The sequence below is a fragment of the Ornithodoros turicata genome, chromosome 4, assembly GCF_037126465.1.
Source record: "Ornithodoros turicata isolate Travis chromosome 4, ASM3712646v1, whole genome shotgun sequence".
In the NCBI taxonomy this organism is placed as follows: Eukaryota; Metazoa; Arthropoda; class Arachnida; order Ixodida; family Argasidae; genus Ornithodoros; species Ornithodoros turicata.
In genome coordinates this window covers 67,919,892-67,937,092 of record NC_088204.1, presented here as the reverse complement: position 1 = coordinate 67,937,092, position 17,201 = coordinate 67,919,892, and the positions used below count along the sequence as shown (strand labels likewise).

The following is a 17,201-nucleotide window of genomic DNA, read 5'->3' as shown; positions in this document are numbered from 1 at the left end:
CGTAATAAAGGAAAATGTGCGCCTCTCTTTAGGTGAATGGCATGTTTCAGACCACGATGCTTGAACACAGACAGAGCAAACTCCGCCTGGCGGGAGCCATTTGGACAGGTTCAGTTGTTGGGAAATAATTTATGCGCAAACATATGTCAATCGTGACAACCATTTTGTGTCAGTCTGTTTGCGATCACATTCGATATGTCCTATGAAATATGTAGCTCTCTTTGCCTTTTTACCGCAGTTGAGGAAAGCGCACCCATAAACGCCTCATTCTCTCGACGCAAACGTGATCAGTTCGAAAATATCAACGGACCGAAATTGAGGTACAAAATCAAGGTAAGGTTTTCGAAGACTTCGCAGCAAATATGGAATGGACGTGGAGATTTGGAGAAGCACCCAGAAAGAATGCGTACATAAAGGCAACAAAATTTTTACGATGACCTTCGCTGACCTACGCGATTTAATTTCCTCACCAATTTTAGTATCAATGTTCCCGTTCAGTCCCATGACCACATACCTGGGATTTCGCCTTCGCCGCATTCAGTTTCGCCATTAGGAATGAGATACTATTTGCAAAGCAGCAGCTGGTATTTTAAGTTGACGGCGTAGATTAGCCGCTCGTTGCTTGTAAATCCAGCACGACAATCTGTACAAGTGACAGAGAACACCTAATGTTTTTAAGTTGCCGTCACAACTACGGTGGAACGGCGACTGGTTTGAAATAATGCCCGGCTTGTCAAGCAACTGTAATCTATGTTCCCGACTTCTTTGCTGCTCCTGATGGCTAGGTAGCCAGCACGTAGCAGACTTCTTTTTGTTTGACGAGCAGTTGTTGACCACTTCGACACAGTGCTTCCCGTAATTCTACATTTAAATTTTCTTAAAAACGTTGTGCACAATTGGGATGAAAATGGTAACTCCAGAGTGCTGCTGAGGGCTCATGCTATTGAATGGCTAAATTCTCAACTGCTCTACAGTATTTTTGAGGAATGTTTTCGACAACAGAGCGTAGTAGAACTGGCATATTTGTGCATACTGAGGGCATAGGAATTTGAGTTTATTATTATTGAGTTTATTATTATTATTATTATGCGATTCTCTGGCATAGGCAGCACGGATTAGACGGACAGAATTGGAATGTCCAGTTCTTTAACTTGAGTGTATCTTTATCTTTCTTGTAGTTAATATATATAGAGCATGTTGTGAAGCACTGTCACCAACATCATCGCAGATCTATTACCTCCTCTCGCCGCTTGTGCAGGAAACGTTAAAATTACGCACATTAAAAACGCTTCCGTCCAACCACTTTTTATGCTATTTGTCATATCTTTTTCTTCGAAATTCCGCCTTTGCTCCTGCACCTCTGTGCTCGCACTCACCCAGTTCCGTTCGCGTTCAGAGTTTCAGTGTTCACTCCTTCCTCATTTTTACTGCTCTGCATTGTAGTTTTAGTGTACCAACCAAAACGCTTACTTCATTTCACAGGAGAGAGAGGAGAAAACTCAAAATGACGCCGCTTTCCTTATTCTTCCCCGTTCTGCTGGTTCTTCTCTCCGTTGACTATTACCTTGCCGAGGAAATTCATTGGGAAAGTGTGCCAGTCGAACACGGTGAGTTGGTCGCACAACGAGATGCTGTATATGTGAATTTATTAAGCGATTCTTATTGTTCCTTGTTTTGCTTAGGCACGGGTTCACTGGGCATTAATCGTACCGACCCGTTATTTTCGCTAACGTGCACAGTTATAAATTCTTCTTGGACGCCTAGAGAAGGGTAATTCCGGCTGATCGAATAACTAGCGAGTACATAGGAGTGGATAGGTAGATCAAGGTTGTTCTCTTCCTGGCCGATTCTGCGAAATGAAATGCCGCACTCATAATATGCCTGCCAGCCACCCCTATACATTCGAACCTTCAGTACATTGTGATGCGTGGGTATGCAAGCCAAGGTGACGTGAAGACTGTGACGTTGTCAAGTGGTGCATAAATTTAATGCGTGAGGTTTAATAATATTAATAATAACTGGATGGGAATTTCACTTAAATATCTCGCGTGATCAGTCGACCAACATAACGAAGCACGTGGCAGAGAGAGCTTTTTAGCTCTGGTATGCGTTCGGAATATGTTGCTTTAAAGCACCCAAACATTCATATACAGAATATTACATTATATTAGGTGTATCAAAGGAAAACATGGAGCTGTCAGTTGTTGTGTGGAGATTGATTACTCAAAATTCTCGTAGTACAAGCAAAATTAATGTCAACAGCGAATACGAGTGCCTCGTTGGTCAAGAAACCTCACCAACAGGAACCTCACAAGGGTAATGGTTATATGGGTGGGGAGATGGATATATCAAAAAATGAAAGAAGGAACGGATAGACAGGTGGGGGAGGGGTGCGGGACAGATTACGGGGTGATAAAGTTAGCGACCAACCCGCATGTCCGGCGTGAACAATATCTCTCAAGACAGCTTCTGCCCACGGCAGTGACGCCAAATAATAAGTTCACAGAGTAAAAACAATAAGACAGCTTGATTTCCAGCAACTGCACAAGTACAACGCCATTCACCCGCCCTAATAACCACTCCCCGCATCGTTGTCGAAAGTTTGCCTCCGCTATTCTTTTCTCTACTTTATGATGGTAACATCATTATAATGGGAAGTCTCATCGCCAGGGGCTAAACTCTACCCCATCACTGGTGGTGATGAGGAGATTGAAATAATTAGCCCCTTCACCATAAGGATCGAGTCCTGTCGTGTTCAAAAAGGTCAAAAGAGCTCTGAAATAACCCGCAGGAACAGAACGGAAAATAAACATACGGAGGTGTTTGCTATAAAGTGCTTGTGTTCCAGGGAGTATTTTGATGATGATGATAGGAACAAGAAGGAAAAAAAAAAGGTGGGGGATGTGAGCTGCGTCCCGTCCTGTTCATGTTTCTGCCATTTCAGGCGACTGCGACTACCACGGTACGCTACTCAAGGATGGCAGCATCTACGACAAGGTGTACGATTGGTGCGGTCTCGTGAAGTGCAACGTCTCAGCCGCAGCAGTCGAGATCACCAAGTGTACAATCCCTCCTGGCTGTGAAGAACCGAAGGGGGGTTCTTACCCAAAATGTTGTCAGCACCTCATATGCCACTAACAGCTAACGACTGCGTTCGTTACGAAAAATAGCACGCAATAAAAAGTATGAAAACTAGAGATGGGACGAATCCAGAATTTCTCGAATCCGAATCCGAATCCAAATCCAAATCCAAGGAAGGTTCTACGAATCTCGAATCTTCCGAATCCTTTCTTTAAAAAGAGTTGAAAAAGTCGGGCAAAAAAGTCTTCTACTGAAAAGTGTTTTTAAGCAGAATTTGATATCTTTGTTTAATAAAAAAAATTTCGGGACAAGACATTGACATTGCACCAATATCGCCATGCAATATTGATGTTATGTTGCTAATGACGGCTTTCGTTATGCTGCAACAATGTTATCGAAACAACATTGCAGAAATGTGACAGTGCAATGCTGGTGTGACATTGCTAAAGACCGGCAGCAATATTACAGCAACAATATTGCAAAAAAATTAATATTGTAATGTTGATGCAACACTGCCAATGACCAGTTACGTTACAGTGTAGCACCGTTACAAAAGCAACGTCCGAGGAGCACTGCAGTCTTGGTGATATACGTGAGTAGTAAGTACTGGACTCTCATGGTGCACAACGCTCAACTGTCCTGAACACGATTTAATTGGCAATTAGAGCTAATTGGGACCCCCCACATTAATCAGCACCCTCCAGGGAGCCACCACACTAATTGGGGAAAGTCTAACTCGTGTCCAGACCAGCTGAGCGTTGTGCACCATGAGAGTCCATAAAAAAGAAAAATAATAGGCAGAAAATAAAATAAAAAGATGGAAATAGAGTGGAGAGAAACAATTTATTCGAAAATCAACGATGCCGCGGCGAAGAAGCCGCTCCGCAACACCCGAGTGACCAGCGCCCGCCATGTTGGTAGTTTGCACCCAGCAGTTGCAGAGATCGACGACAGGTGGCCACTTAGTTGCAAGGCATCACACCAGATGGCGCCACCATCATAGCTCTAGACGAGAAAGACAGAACAAGATACTAGCGGCAGGTAAAAATGACAGCACTGCCAAGCAAGTCTAGGCATGCGAGAGAAAAGGTCTAACCGCTACTGCTAAACAGAAAACAGTACACATCGGGGAAATAGGCTTACGGGGACGATCGCTTAGGCCTAACCACAACACTACGCAGCTAACACAAGGCGGGAACCACACATCGCTAAACATGCGAGGAAAGGCTTAACACGAGCGCGGTCACCGCTAAACACGGCAAACATACGAGGAAAGAGGCTTACGGGGGCGATCGCTTAGGCCTAACCTCAACACTACGCAGCTAACACAAGGCGGGAACCACACATCGCTAAACATGCGAGAAAAGGCTTAACACGAGCGCGGTCACCGCTAAACACGGCAAACATACGAGGAAAGAGGCTTACGGGGGCGATCGCTTAGCCCTAACCACAACACTATGCAGCTAACACAAGGCGGGAACCACACATCGCTAAACATGCGTCAACAGGCTTGGACACCGCAAAACAAGTCTAAACATGCGAGAAAAGGCTTAACACGAGCGCGGTCACCGCTAAACACGGCAAACATACGAGAAAAGGAGCGCGTCAAATCACTCACTCACCTTTTCCCCCGCGGCAACTTCCAGGCAGAAACTGAGCGAGCGCGGAGAACATACGTCTGCTCTCTACGAGAGGCAGCCAGAAACTGAGCGAGCGCGCGGAGCGCACGTCCGTCTTCCGCGACGGTCCGAGAGAAACTGAGAGAGGCGACGCGCGCGCGCCCTCTGCTTCACTCGTCCGCGCATGCGCGCGCGCGCTGCTAGCTCCCTCTGCGCCGGCCGCGGCTGTTTTCGGTTTCGGCTCTCTGCTGCGCGCGCGCGCGCTCCTAGCGGCGACGGGTGGCTTTTCAGTTTCGCTTTCATTCTCCGTTCTTTGCGCGCGCGCGCGTTTATCTCTATAAAGGCAGCGCGCACCGCGCTCGCGTCATCATTCTGACCGATACGTGGAAAACGCCATGTGTGGTTTATTCTCCTGCGTTTCTCGTCGTCGCAAGGAAAAGACAAAAAACAAAGAACTTCGCGAATTTATACGCGGCATCGTGGAGGAAGCCTTTCAAGTCCACCGTCTGGAATGGTTGCAAGCACGTCAAGAAATGTGTCAGGACAAGATGAAGACGCTCGACCGCATCTTAGCGGCGGACAGACTGGCGAAAAAGAAGTCCAACTTTAGCCTGGACAATCTGTATTGGGAACGCAGTTCCGATGTAGAGGACGACGACGACGAGGATGTGTAAATAAAAGCGATGCATTTCTCTTCGAGTCTCAGTCTCTTCTTTCTCTTCGTGCAACGTGTACGCACGCAACATGTCTTCCCCCGAACCTTTTCGTTTCCGTCATCCCTTTCGCTGTATCTTAAGCGGCCCCTCCATGTGCGGCAAATCTACGTTCGTTGCTAACGTGTTGAGGAACCTGAACGACGTGGTAGACAAGCCTCCGTCACAAATATTCTACGTGCAGAAATATGCTTCGCCGAGCATGCAGGACGAATTCGGGGACTCCGTAAAATTTACCAAGGAGCTACCGCGAGAGTGGGACACGTCGCGCGCTACGCTGATCGTCGTCGACGATCACATGACCGACGCCGGTTCCTTGAAGGAGGTGACCGATCTTTTCATTCGGGGTTCTCACCACGCCAACGCGTCGATCTTCTTACTCGTTCAAAACATCTTTTTCGACAGTAGCCATTTTAGAACAATATCCTACAACGCCAGTTACGTCGTCCTGTGGCGCACCGTGCGCAGCGTGCACCAGATGGAACATTTCGGCCAACAGCTATTTGGCAGAAAAAGATTGGAGTATTTTCTGGACGCATATAAACAAGCGATGTCGTCGCCCCACGCATATTTACTCGTGGATCTTCACAACTATACGCACGAGGATCACAGGTTGCGTAGCAATATCTTTCCGGGAGAACGCCAATATATCTACGCTCCGAAATGAATCTCCGCCCTCACCTCACTTTACTCAAAGTACTCTCCACTCTACCCCCTCCACGCCGCCGCGACGTCTTGAGACGTTCGTCCTCGTCCGACATGAAACACCTCTCCGAAATTTGCCTCAATGTATTGAACGGAAAGGTGGCTCTAGCTCCAGATACGTTCGCGCGTTTGAAGAAGCACAAACGCTTTTTACGACGGCTCGCCTACAAAAAGATTCACAAGAATCCGCAACGTTTGAAGCGCTATCTGTCTCAGCAGCGAGGACAGGGCGTTCTTTCGTCGGTGGTTCCTCTCCTGCTTTCCGCCGTGTTGAACCTTTTCGCCAATGGCCAAGAGAATTGAAGTGACCACCTCCTCCATCGGAAACATTCTTTCCTCGAAGGAGAGTGACGACGTCAAAGTGAAACTCATACTGCAAGCACTGTATCGCATACTCAAGCAGTACGGATTTGACCCCTACGACAATAAAAACAAGGCGTCCGACGCTACAAATGACTTTGACTATTCGCTCCTCTCTCCAGAGGTGGACGAAGAGGAAGCGGAAAGGGTCGTCTCGGAATTAAAGAAGGTTCTTTCCTGGGATCGCGAGGGTTGTGTCTCCGTGTCGGGCAAGCCCATCAGACACTCCTCCGTTTACGAACTCGTCAATTATTTGTTGCAACGTAAGACGGGAAAGAAACCTTCCTGGTTCCCCAAAGTCTCGAAACTATTGCGTCTGATTTCTCTACCCAAATCTCGCGAGCCTCAACAGCAGCAGCAGCAGCAGCAGGCCTCCATTGCGTGGACGACTTATGGAGGGATATGAGAAACCAGAGGGTGGTTTGGGGGGTGTGGAACGCTATAGAAAAGCGCATCACTTGAGCAAAAAGAAGGCTCTCGCCATTCTCAGAAAGCTGGATGCCTACACGCTCCATCATCCGGTCAGAAGAAAGTTTAATAGGAGACGCATCATCGCGCTCAAGATCAACGACGTGTGGCAAATGGACCTCGCCGATTTTTCAAAATACAAGAGATTCAACGGTGGCTACCGCTACATTCTCGTGGCAATCGATTCCCTCTCCCGCTTTCTGCGCACCCTCCCGCTAAAGACGAAGCGCCCCGCCGAAATGAAAAGGGCCATGATAAGACTTTTTCGGGGAGGTAACGTACCTACACGCATCTTTTGCGACAGAGGCGGGGAATTCTACAACAAGACCGTCAAGGAGTATCTCTCACGAAAGAAGGTACAGATGTATTCTACCTTCTCTCCAGTAATCAAAGCGTCGCAGGCAGAACGCGTCATACGCACTTTACGCGACAGAATATTCCGTTATTTTAGAATAACGGGAAAATACCACTTCGTTTCCGCGCTTCCCAAGATCGTGCGCGACTACAACACCACCAAACACAGGACTTTGGGCATCAGCCCGTCCGAAGTCACGCCCGAAAACGAATTGGAGCTGTTCAATAAGATAAATGGGAAGCCCGTCGTACCCTCCGTGAAAAAGAAGCTCAAACTGGGGGATAAAGTGAGGGTCCTACTTCACAGAAAAGGTTTTCATAAGAGCTCGGAAGGGAGTTGGTCGCCTCAGATTTTCACCGTCTCCCGCCTGAGAGACACCTCTCCTCCCGTCGTGCACCTGGAAGATTACCGGGGTAAGGAAGTGGACGGATCTTTCTACCCGGAGGAGGTACTCGTCGTAACCCGAGACGCCAATCAGCCTTGGCCAGTAACGAAAGTGCTGAGGAAGAAGCAGGTGAACGGTCAGAGCTTCTCCTTGGTTCGCTGGTTCGGTTACGACAAAGAACACGACAGTTGGGTGCCGAGCAGCGACGTGGTCAAGACTGGGAAATGATGTCGGACATCTACGTCCACCTGCTCTCGAACGCCAGCATGGATAAGTTTCCCTCGAATAAACTCAACGCCTTCACGGTAGCTTTCGATAGTCCGCTTCAGCTCTCGAATAGGTATAAAGTCGGTCTGATGGATCTCAGCATAAGTAACGATTTTTTAAATATCAGGTACGAAAGGCAAGATGCGAAAATCGAGGTTTCTTTCGAGGACACGGTGGAAGCCGGCAGAACTTTTCGTGTCACCTCAGATCTCGAGAGGGATTTGGGAAAAGCCCTTTCGGAATTCGACGTTTCTTTCGCGTACAATAAATCGCGATACGACTTCGTCTTACCCGTGGACGTGAAAGCCGTGGAATTGGACCCTCGGCTCGCACAGGCGCTCGACGCCTCGCTAGCGTCCCGCGAAGCAGGTCGTGCGGTGAAACCCCCCAAATTGAGCGGACGCGAAGCCACCTCCATCGTATTGGAGCACGCCGCACCCGTCGCTTTCGGCGACGTCACTCTGAATTCGGAAACCACGTCCCTACGGAACACACTCAACAAGTATTTCCAGACGCACAAGCTGGACGCCTCGCTAGAATTCGCGGATAACGTGTACTCTCTGAAAACACCGAAAGGGTTGCACGTACCGGAACCCTTTGTCAAGCTGCTACATCTCACACCCGTCGAGGGACACGAAGAAGAAACGCTACGCGTCTCTCTCCCCGTAGCGCGCCAATTTTCTTTCACGATCAAGACGAAAATTCCTCGATCTTTGCAAGTACATGTGCCTCCCGGCTATTATGCGACGCCGCAAGCACTTCTAAATGCGATTAATCAGCGCGTAGGCGAACGCGCGCGCTTCAGCTTCGACGGAACCGAACAGAAATGTAAAATTCGGCTTTCCGAGGGCACCTCCACCCTAAGACTTTCCGAGTACCTGGCCGTGCTTTTGGGCTTCGAATCGCGTACCGTGTTCACGGGGGATGAGGATGCCACGAGCTCCGTCGAGGTACTCCTGGAACCCCCGTTTCACAACATAATCGTGTACACGGATATCGTGGAACCCACGTACGTGGGGAGCGGGAAAAAACCGATATTAAAAATACTACCCTTTTATTACGAGAAAGACAAGCACGTCGTCACCTACACGTTAGATAACATCCAGTATTTTAACCTGTCTCAATTCGAAATTCCTTCAGTGACGATCGTTCTCGCGGACGAAACGGGAAGACGTTTGCCGTTGCGGTCCAAAGGCAGAACCAATCTAACGTTGCATTTCAAATATGTACCGTAATTCCCCCAAAATAATTCCCGTGTACACGGGACCCCTTTTCCAACGAGGGGGCGGTGTGTTGAGCAACATATCCAAGTTTATCGTTCCCATCTGGCAGCAAATAAAACCGATCGCCAAGAGAACGTTGAAGCGCTTGGCGCGGAATTTGGCCGATGGCGAAGGAATATCGCGCGCAGTAAAAAAGACGGCCATAGCAACGGGGAGAGACGTGCTGGATTCCATGGAGGGCTCTGGAAACAACAATGGGAAGAAACGCCGCAAACGACAACAAAAGGCGCCGACACACGACGCACCTGCAGATATCTTTGGTACGCCGTGAAGGTCACACATCCGCTGCGCGCGCTCCGTCATGACGTCAACGAAAGGAAAAATACAGACGCCGATCTGTCTAACGAGTGATGTGATGATATTCGAACCCCCTTCCATTCAATACGGCGTGGAAGATACTTCGTACCAACTTTTTTATCCGGTCAACGGAGTAAATAATTCCGTGATCGAGTTTTGTATTCAAAATTTGCAAAGGGCACACTTGGATCTCTACGGCAGTTTCGTGTCTTTGACCGTGCGCATTGTTCGCGACGACGGGGAAGAAATGGACGAGAAAGATGTCGTTTTCCCAATAAACCACCTGTTGAGCGGCATGTTTAAGACGGTCACCGTTTACGCGAACAACAAGCTCGTCAGTTCCAACGAGTTGTACGCCTACAGGAGTATTTTGGACGTCGTGCTTCATTCCACGCCCGCGGCTCAAGAAACAGTGCACGCGGCTGGACTTTATGTCGAGGACGACGAACATTTAAAGGACGATTACGACGTCTCTTCTCGCGGTCCGAAACAACGTTACGAAGCGACGAAGGGTGGAAAATACTTTAACCTGGTCGGTCAGATCAATACCGACCTGTTTCAACAGCCGCGCCTGATGGTACCTGCCGTCGAAATTCGCGTCGTTTTCCTGTTAAACAACGACGAATTTAAACTCGTATCGGTCCCCAAAGACAAGAAAACGTACAATTACGAGGTGGACATTAAAGAAATGACGTTACACTTGAAAAAGGTGACGCTGGCACCTTCCCTATTTTTGGAATACGAGCGGCGGCTTCAGACCACGCCGGCCATCTACGTGTTACGCGGATTGGAAACCAAGGTGCGGAGCTTGAGTGCCGGGAGCTTGGACGCTCACTTTGAAAACGTTTACCCCGAAAGGGTACCTTCCAAATTATGCGTCGCCCTGCTCGCCACGTCCGACTTTCTCGGCGACATCCAATCGAACCCCTACAAATTCCGTCATTACGACCTGTCTCATTCGATGCTCTCCGTGGACGGGCAGCAAGTGCGAGCCGAGTACGACTTTCAGAACGACCTCGTCAAAATTCCGTACTTTAACTTCTTGCAAGAACTGGGAGAGAAACATTTCAAGTATAGCTACGAGCGATTTAAAACGAACGGGTTCCTTCTCTACTTTAACTTGGACGTGGACAAGTGTTCTTCTCCTTCGCATTTGAACGAGTGGCGAAAAGGAAACGTTCGCCTGCAATTACGCTTCGCTAAAGCCCTTCCACACGCGGTCACCGTCCTCTTGATTTCCGAGTGTCCCAAGCTCATGTACGTCGACAAGGACCGTACGGTCACCTTCCCATAAAAAAAAAAAAATGTACGAGAGCGACATCTTGGAACTCGTGTCCCTGAACCCCCTCGCTTCCTCCATGCTGAGAGGCATTTGCGCTTCAAACGAAGCCTTCGTTTTACGCAAGCCCGGTTATTTAATCATCAATACGGAAGAGCGAAGAAGACGCGGGCAACACTGGGTGCTCTACCTGAAAAACTACGACGGGTCTGCCGTGTTTTTCGACAGCTACGGACTTCCCCCCATCGAAGCAAACCTTCGAAGGACTTTACCTGTAGTGGACGAGTATAACGACAAGTGTATTCAATCGCCTTTTTCGCCTTACTGCGGGCTTTTTTGTATCTACGTAGCCACGCGCATGTCGAAACGCTACAGCTTGAAAAGTTGTGTATCCATGTTTTCCTGTAACCTCGAAGAGAATGACGAAACAATAAAACGTCTCCTCGTGAGCGAACTCGTTTCGTAAAAAATAGTCTATTTATTCACGACATACACAAGACCCTTGCGAGACGATCTTCCAACGTGCTGACCCGACGCTCACCGCCGTCGTCGTCGCCGGTCTGCACCGTGACGTCGAGGGATGTGTGGAGAAGCCAGTAGCGACGGACGATAGGTCGGTTGAAACCCGCGTTGATAGACACGGGTCGACTGTCTCTCCTCGTCTATACTTTTCCAGCAGCTCGAGCTTGTAATCTACGAAACGCTTCATTTTCTTTGCAATCTTCCCACTGACGGTGAACAGACGTAAGGGTATCGTCTTGAGAATCGAGCGAAAGTCTCCCTCGCAGCTATCGCCGTGAATATAATCGCGTAATCGCAGCAAGTCCCGATACATTCGCGTTTGCACAAAGGTGGCAAACCTCTGCTCGGGCGTCATCATCATGACTGAGACGGAATGAGAGTAGACAACCTTTTTTTTTTTATTTCTCGTTACACACGAATTAGGCTCCAGCTTTGGTTTCGTAGCCGGGAAGGTAGCCCAAATACGGACGAAGGCTCGAGTCTAACCAATGGCTGGGGTTTCTCGACCAGAGTCCACCGCAACGACAGGTAGTCAGTTGATCGCCGATTCGCAAAAAGAAGGTCTTTGGAGGAGGCTTGAAGGTTAGGACCAGGGGTAGATCTCCCGTCAGTAGCCATTCGTAATCTGCAACGAAAGGAGTGTGAGAAACGCGTGTTTTTATATCTCAAACACACACACACACACGTACAATCTTCTTCAGTCACAGAGTGACACTGATGGTCCATCTTCTCCATCTTCCTTCAATAGTCGAAGTCCTTCGCAACGTACGTCGAACGGTACCGTCCGACAGCCGAGAAACGGGCGAATCAATCGGTCCGTCCAATGCTTTTGCTCTGGAAAAAAAATGTGAACGATTATAGAACGTATTAAAAAAATAACGAGGAAGCGTACCTTTGGACCACAATCCACCACAATTGGTACAGAAGAAGCGGGCGCTGCCAATCTCCCGAAATATGTGAGGCGGGAAAAAACCGACTTCACACGCAGCAAAAGTGTTGTACACTGGAAACGAAACTCTTCAAACATTTCGACGATGATGATGACGTCATGGGTATTACTTACGAGGACCTACCAAGCTGATCATGATGGAATGACGATCGACCATTCGCTTCGACATTTATAGTAAAGCTTTGCCTCTCACTCTCTATGACGTCATTGAACGTGTTTGAACATGTTAAGACGTGTTTGAACATGTTTGAACATGGGCGGCGAAGTCGCCCCTGGACACACTCGTTCCTCTCTCTTCCTCTTTATGACGTCATTGAACGTGACTGAACATGTTTGGACGTGTTTAGACACAGGCGACGAAGTCGTCCCTGGACACACTACTTCCTCTCTCTCTCTATGACGTCATTGAACGTGTTTGAACATGTTTGCACGTGTTTGAACATGTTGTGACGTGTGTAGACACGAACCCCGCAATACGAAAAACGTCACGCAGTACGAATTAGATTGGTGGTTAGTGTGTCGCGCCCAGTGTAGAAGGATCCTGGGTTCGAATCCCACTCTGGGTCTTCTTGTCGTCATGTACAAGTCGTCCCAGAGTGTTAGCTAGAAATTAGTGTAATGTTTTATTCAACGTCGATGGTATTATCATTGTCATATGCGACATCGCAAAAAGGCGCGAAAGACGGAAGGCGGGGTGGTCAAAGTACAGACGACACCGTCGCAATGCGGAGGAGGTGGAGAGCGGTGTAGCGACTATAAAAGGTGCGCTGGTTCTACGACGATTGACAGGAAGCCCACGAGGGGCATCCATCCACGACACGAGGCGTTTCGTGGACCAAAATGTAAGTTGACCGTCTCTGCTGTGAGAGTGTATTCTATGTATGACATTGTTTTTCAGGAACCGATAGCCGCTGTCACCGCATGACACTGACCACAGGGACTCATCCCATCCTCTCTCATCATCATCAATCTCAAGCGTTCCTCAACTGAAGGGAAAAGTGAGCATTGTTTCGTGAGGGGGAATCTCGTACTGATTTTGTTTGACCGCAGTGCCGCGCTGTCTCGTATGTCAGTACGACCCCATCGATGCCATGCTCGTGGCCGTAGAAAGAGAGCACGAAGCTAGAATAGAGAATCTCGGTAATAGCCCAGTCGTCCTTTCAGATGACGACGACGACGACAGAGTCAGTAGTCCGCCTTTCGTAATAAGTGAAACGGACGACGACGACGAACCCCTAGATGGACATGACAATGCAGACGAATTGCTCATGTGGGAAGGGGATCAGTCGTATGCAGATTTCATTCCTCTGTCTGGTAGGGTTAGAGATGAATCACCAGATGCAAGCCCAGAATTTCGAAACGAAGCTGAGCCTGTCCAGGGTCGTAGAATCGTTGAATTACGAGAACACGTCGTAGAGAATCATCCCTCCGTCACGGAGAGACGATTCCTTCCTTTCTTTGTCACAGATGAGGCATTTGACGGAACGGCTACTAGGTACACGCTTCTCTGTTCCCCGCACGACGACAACGTCGACGATTTGCGACTCTATCTACCGAGCATAGCTCCAGTAATCACGCGTGTCCTCGAAGCTTATCCCATGCCTTTCAAATTTGGTCTGTGCTCGAAGGCGCTCATGGTTAAGGACGGAGCCGACGGGTTGACTTCTCATCTCCTTCACGTGAACCTTCACATGAGAGTCGTTCATAACCGCCAAGAAATCGAAGGCGCGATAAATGCTGCCATCGCAGAGTCCTCGCAACGCGTTGAAAACTATGCGAGAGAAGGGTCTGGTTTCACCTCGAACGACGTCCAATGTGTCGACTTAAAACTAACGCGCTTAAAACCGAAGCGGATTGGGTGCACGATCGAGCTTCCCGAGCTGCTAAAGAGAAAAACAAAGACTCTCACAAACGTCAAACTTCCGCCGAATCACGAAAACGAGTGTTTCAAGTATAGCGTGCTGGCACTCTTGCATCCGTTGAGAAACAACCCAAACGATTATGTTAGATACCGCAAGTACATGAATCCTTCGAATCCGGAGACGCGCGTAACGTACTGGCCGCCCTGCTTCCCAGTCACTTACGAAGACATTTCCCTGTGGGAGAGAAAAAACAAAATCTCCGTCTACATCTACGTGTTCGACGAGCAGACGAGTTCGATAACAACAGGACGGGTTCCCTGTACGCTCTATAAGGATAAAGTCCACTTGCTCGAGGTTAAGGAGCATTTCTATGGGATCCAAAAATTTAGCACTTTCATGGGACGAAGTGACTACTTTTATTGCGAGAAATGCACGTCCGGTTACGGAACGAGAGAGGCATTGCAGCAACACGAACGTCTGTGTCGAGACGTAAACGAAGTGATTCTCGAAATGCCAAAAGCGGGGGAGAGTGTCTCCTTCAACCAGTGGCGTATCTAGAGCTACCTGCGCCCATGGCAACATGGTTAACATGATGTCCCTGGGGATGCGTTTTCGTGTTGTCCGCACTAGGTTTCACACTATAACCTCTCTAATGGCGGGTGCTTTAGATCATTTATGAATGTGCCAGGTTGAGTACCCGACCTGGCACATTCACATCCGACCACATAATAGCGCCCCTGTTCACCTGGCGCCCATGGCACCTGTCCACACCTGCCACACCCTAGATACGCCACTGCCTTCAACAAGATACAGTACATGCATCCCTATCCCTATTTCGCGGTGTTGGACACGGAGAGCGTTTTGGAAAAGGACGCGCTCGTGAAGGACGCCGTGAGTGTGCACAGGATGAGCTCGTACTGCATCGTTGTAGTGAGAAGTTGGGACGGAAAAATACTAGGCCTAGATGGCTATTTGGGACCCAACGCGGCAGAGAAATGCTTGCTCTCGCTCAAGCGATTTAGCGATCAAATCGATAGGTTGAACAGTTGTCCCGCGCCGTTGGTCATGAGTATGGAAGACCACTTTCGGCACGCGAGCGCTACACACTGCGAATTTTGTGGAATCGAATTTAACCGACATACGCGGAAGGTATCGCATCACGACCACACCCGCTTCGTAGAGCCCGGTTCTTCGAATTTTGTCGCGACGCTGTGTGATACGTGTAACCTTACGTGTCGTAACACCAAAGAACTCGTCGTGTGCGTGCACAACCTGCAGTACGATTTGAGCTCCCTTCTCCGCCACATGCACGTTCTAAATCTGGGCGAGCCGTGGATCTTAGCTTCGAGCTCGGAAAAGATAAGAGGGTTCAACATTGGTGATCTCCATTTCCGCGATACCACGCAGTTTTTCAACCTCTCCTTGTCGAACCTGGTGGAAACCCTGCTCGCCAGCGGTGGTGAAAGCGCGTTTCATTGTACCCGTCAAATGTATGGTGACCGTTTCCGAAGCCTTCTCAGGAAAGGCATTTACCCGTACACCTTCGTCGACAGTTTCGAAGCGTACAATTTGCCCGCACTACCGCCAAAGGAAGCTTTCAAAAGCGACCTGAACGACCAAGAGATCACGGACGAGGACTATCAGTACGCCCTCGAGATTTTCGAATTGTTCGAATGTAAGAACCTCGGCGGTTACACGCGTCTCTACGTCACGCTCGACGCCTGTCAGCTCTGCGACGTCGTACTGTATTTCAGGAAGATTGCGCTAGAGACGGATAGGTTAGATATCCTACGCACAGTGTCCCTCGCCAGTTACGCGTGGAGCAGCGCTCTGAAGCTCACCAAAGTCAAACTCGAGCTCATGAGCGATCGCGAGATGTACGAAACGATCGAGAAGGGAATCAGGGGAGGCATTTGTAACAGCTTCCACAGATACTGTCGGGCTAATCACGAGGGGTGCGACGATTACGATCCCCAGCAAGAAAAGACTTTTATCCAGTACCTCGACGTGAACAGTTTGTACCCGTACGCGATGACTTTCCATCTCCCGACAGGTGGTTTTGAGTGGGTCGATCCTTCGAGGTGGAGCGAGATCGATTTTCTCAACATTCCTCACGATTCGGAAGTGGGTTTGTGTACGTGGTAGACTTGTCATATCCCGAAGAACTGCACGCGCTCACTAGGGATTTTCCCCTGGCACCCGAACACAGGTGCGTGGACGAGAACGAACTCTGCCCCTACCAACGCCACCTGAAAGATGCATTGGCGCTGAACGCCCCTTCCACAACGAAACTCTTGCTGACGTGCTACGACAAAGAACGCTACGTCGTTCATTATGCACTGCTCGCTCTGTACGTGAGGTTGGGCATGAAAATAAAACGTGTTCACAGCATCCTCTCGTTCCGCCAAGACAACTTTTTGCGAACCTTCGTGCAGAGAAACGTCGCGTTGAGGAATGCCGCGACCACGAAATTCGAGCGACTTCTGTACAAAACCATGTCGAACAGCACGTTCGGTAAGTCAATACAAAATGTGAGACGGATGAAAAAGTATGCCCTAGCCTACGACAAAGAAAGCGCGCTCCGAAAAGCTAGCTCCGTCGACAGTCAGCATTTTCACATTCTGAGTGATAAGTGCATCTTGTACGAGATGAAACAACGCCGCATCAAATGCACGCACCCCCTTTACGTGGGCTTTGCCATTCTTGAAATATCCAAAGTCCGAATGTACAGCTTCATCTACGAGTCGCTCTTTTCTCGCTTGACATGTCCAGTGCAATTGATCTATAGCGACACGGACAGCGTAATTTTTTCTCTCACGTGTGAAAGCCTGGAAGAGCAGCTGATGAAGATTGAGAGTGAGTTAGATCTGTCTTCCTATCCGCCGGACCACCCACTTTTCAACGACGAGCACGCGAATCAGATGGGGTACTTCAAAGACGAGACGGGGGGCGGAGTTATCCAGGAAGTCGTAGCCATCCGAGCGAAAATGTACAGCATTCTCTTGGCTGGGACACACAAACAGATCGCGAGAGCCAAAGGAGTTAAGAAAGACGTG

The 17,201-nt window shown here is 49.0% G+C and overlaps 3 long non-coding RNA genes across 3 annotated transcripts; 1 reads left to right on the top strand and 2 right to left on the bottom strand.

Moving 5' to 3' along the window:
- Positions 1-223: 223 nt before the first annotated feature.
- On the top strand, positions 224-3,197 carry LOC135393371 (uncharacterized). Its single transcript, XR_010422597.1, has 3 exons — positions 224-333; positions 1,483-1,607; positions 2,945-3,197. It is a non-coding gene; the product is annotated as an uncharacterized LOC135393371 (long non-coding RNA).
- Positions 3,198-3,910: 713 nt separating this feature from the next.
- On the bottom strand, positions 3,911-4,818 carry LOC135393370 (uncharacterized). Its single transcript, XR_010422596.1, has 2 exons — positions 4,704-4,818; positions 3,911-4,086 (listed from the first exon to the last, which is right to left on the bottom strand). It is a non-coding gene; the product is annotated as an uncharacterized LOC135393370 (long non-coding RNA).
- A 7,023-nt stretch (positions 4,819-11,841) lies between these two features.
- On the bottom strand, positions 11,842-12,310 carry LOC135393369 (uncharacterized). Its single transcript, XR_010422595.1, has 3 exons — positions 12,227-12,310; positions 12,024-12,168; positions 11,842-11,959 (listed from the first exon to the last, which is right to left on the bottom strand). It is a non-coding gene; the product is annotated as an uncharacterized LOC135393369 (long non-coding RNA).
- Between the last annotated feature and the right edge of the window lie 4,891 nt (positions 12,311-17,201).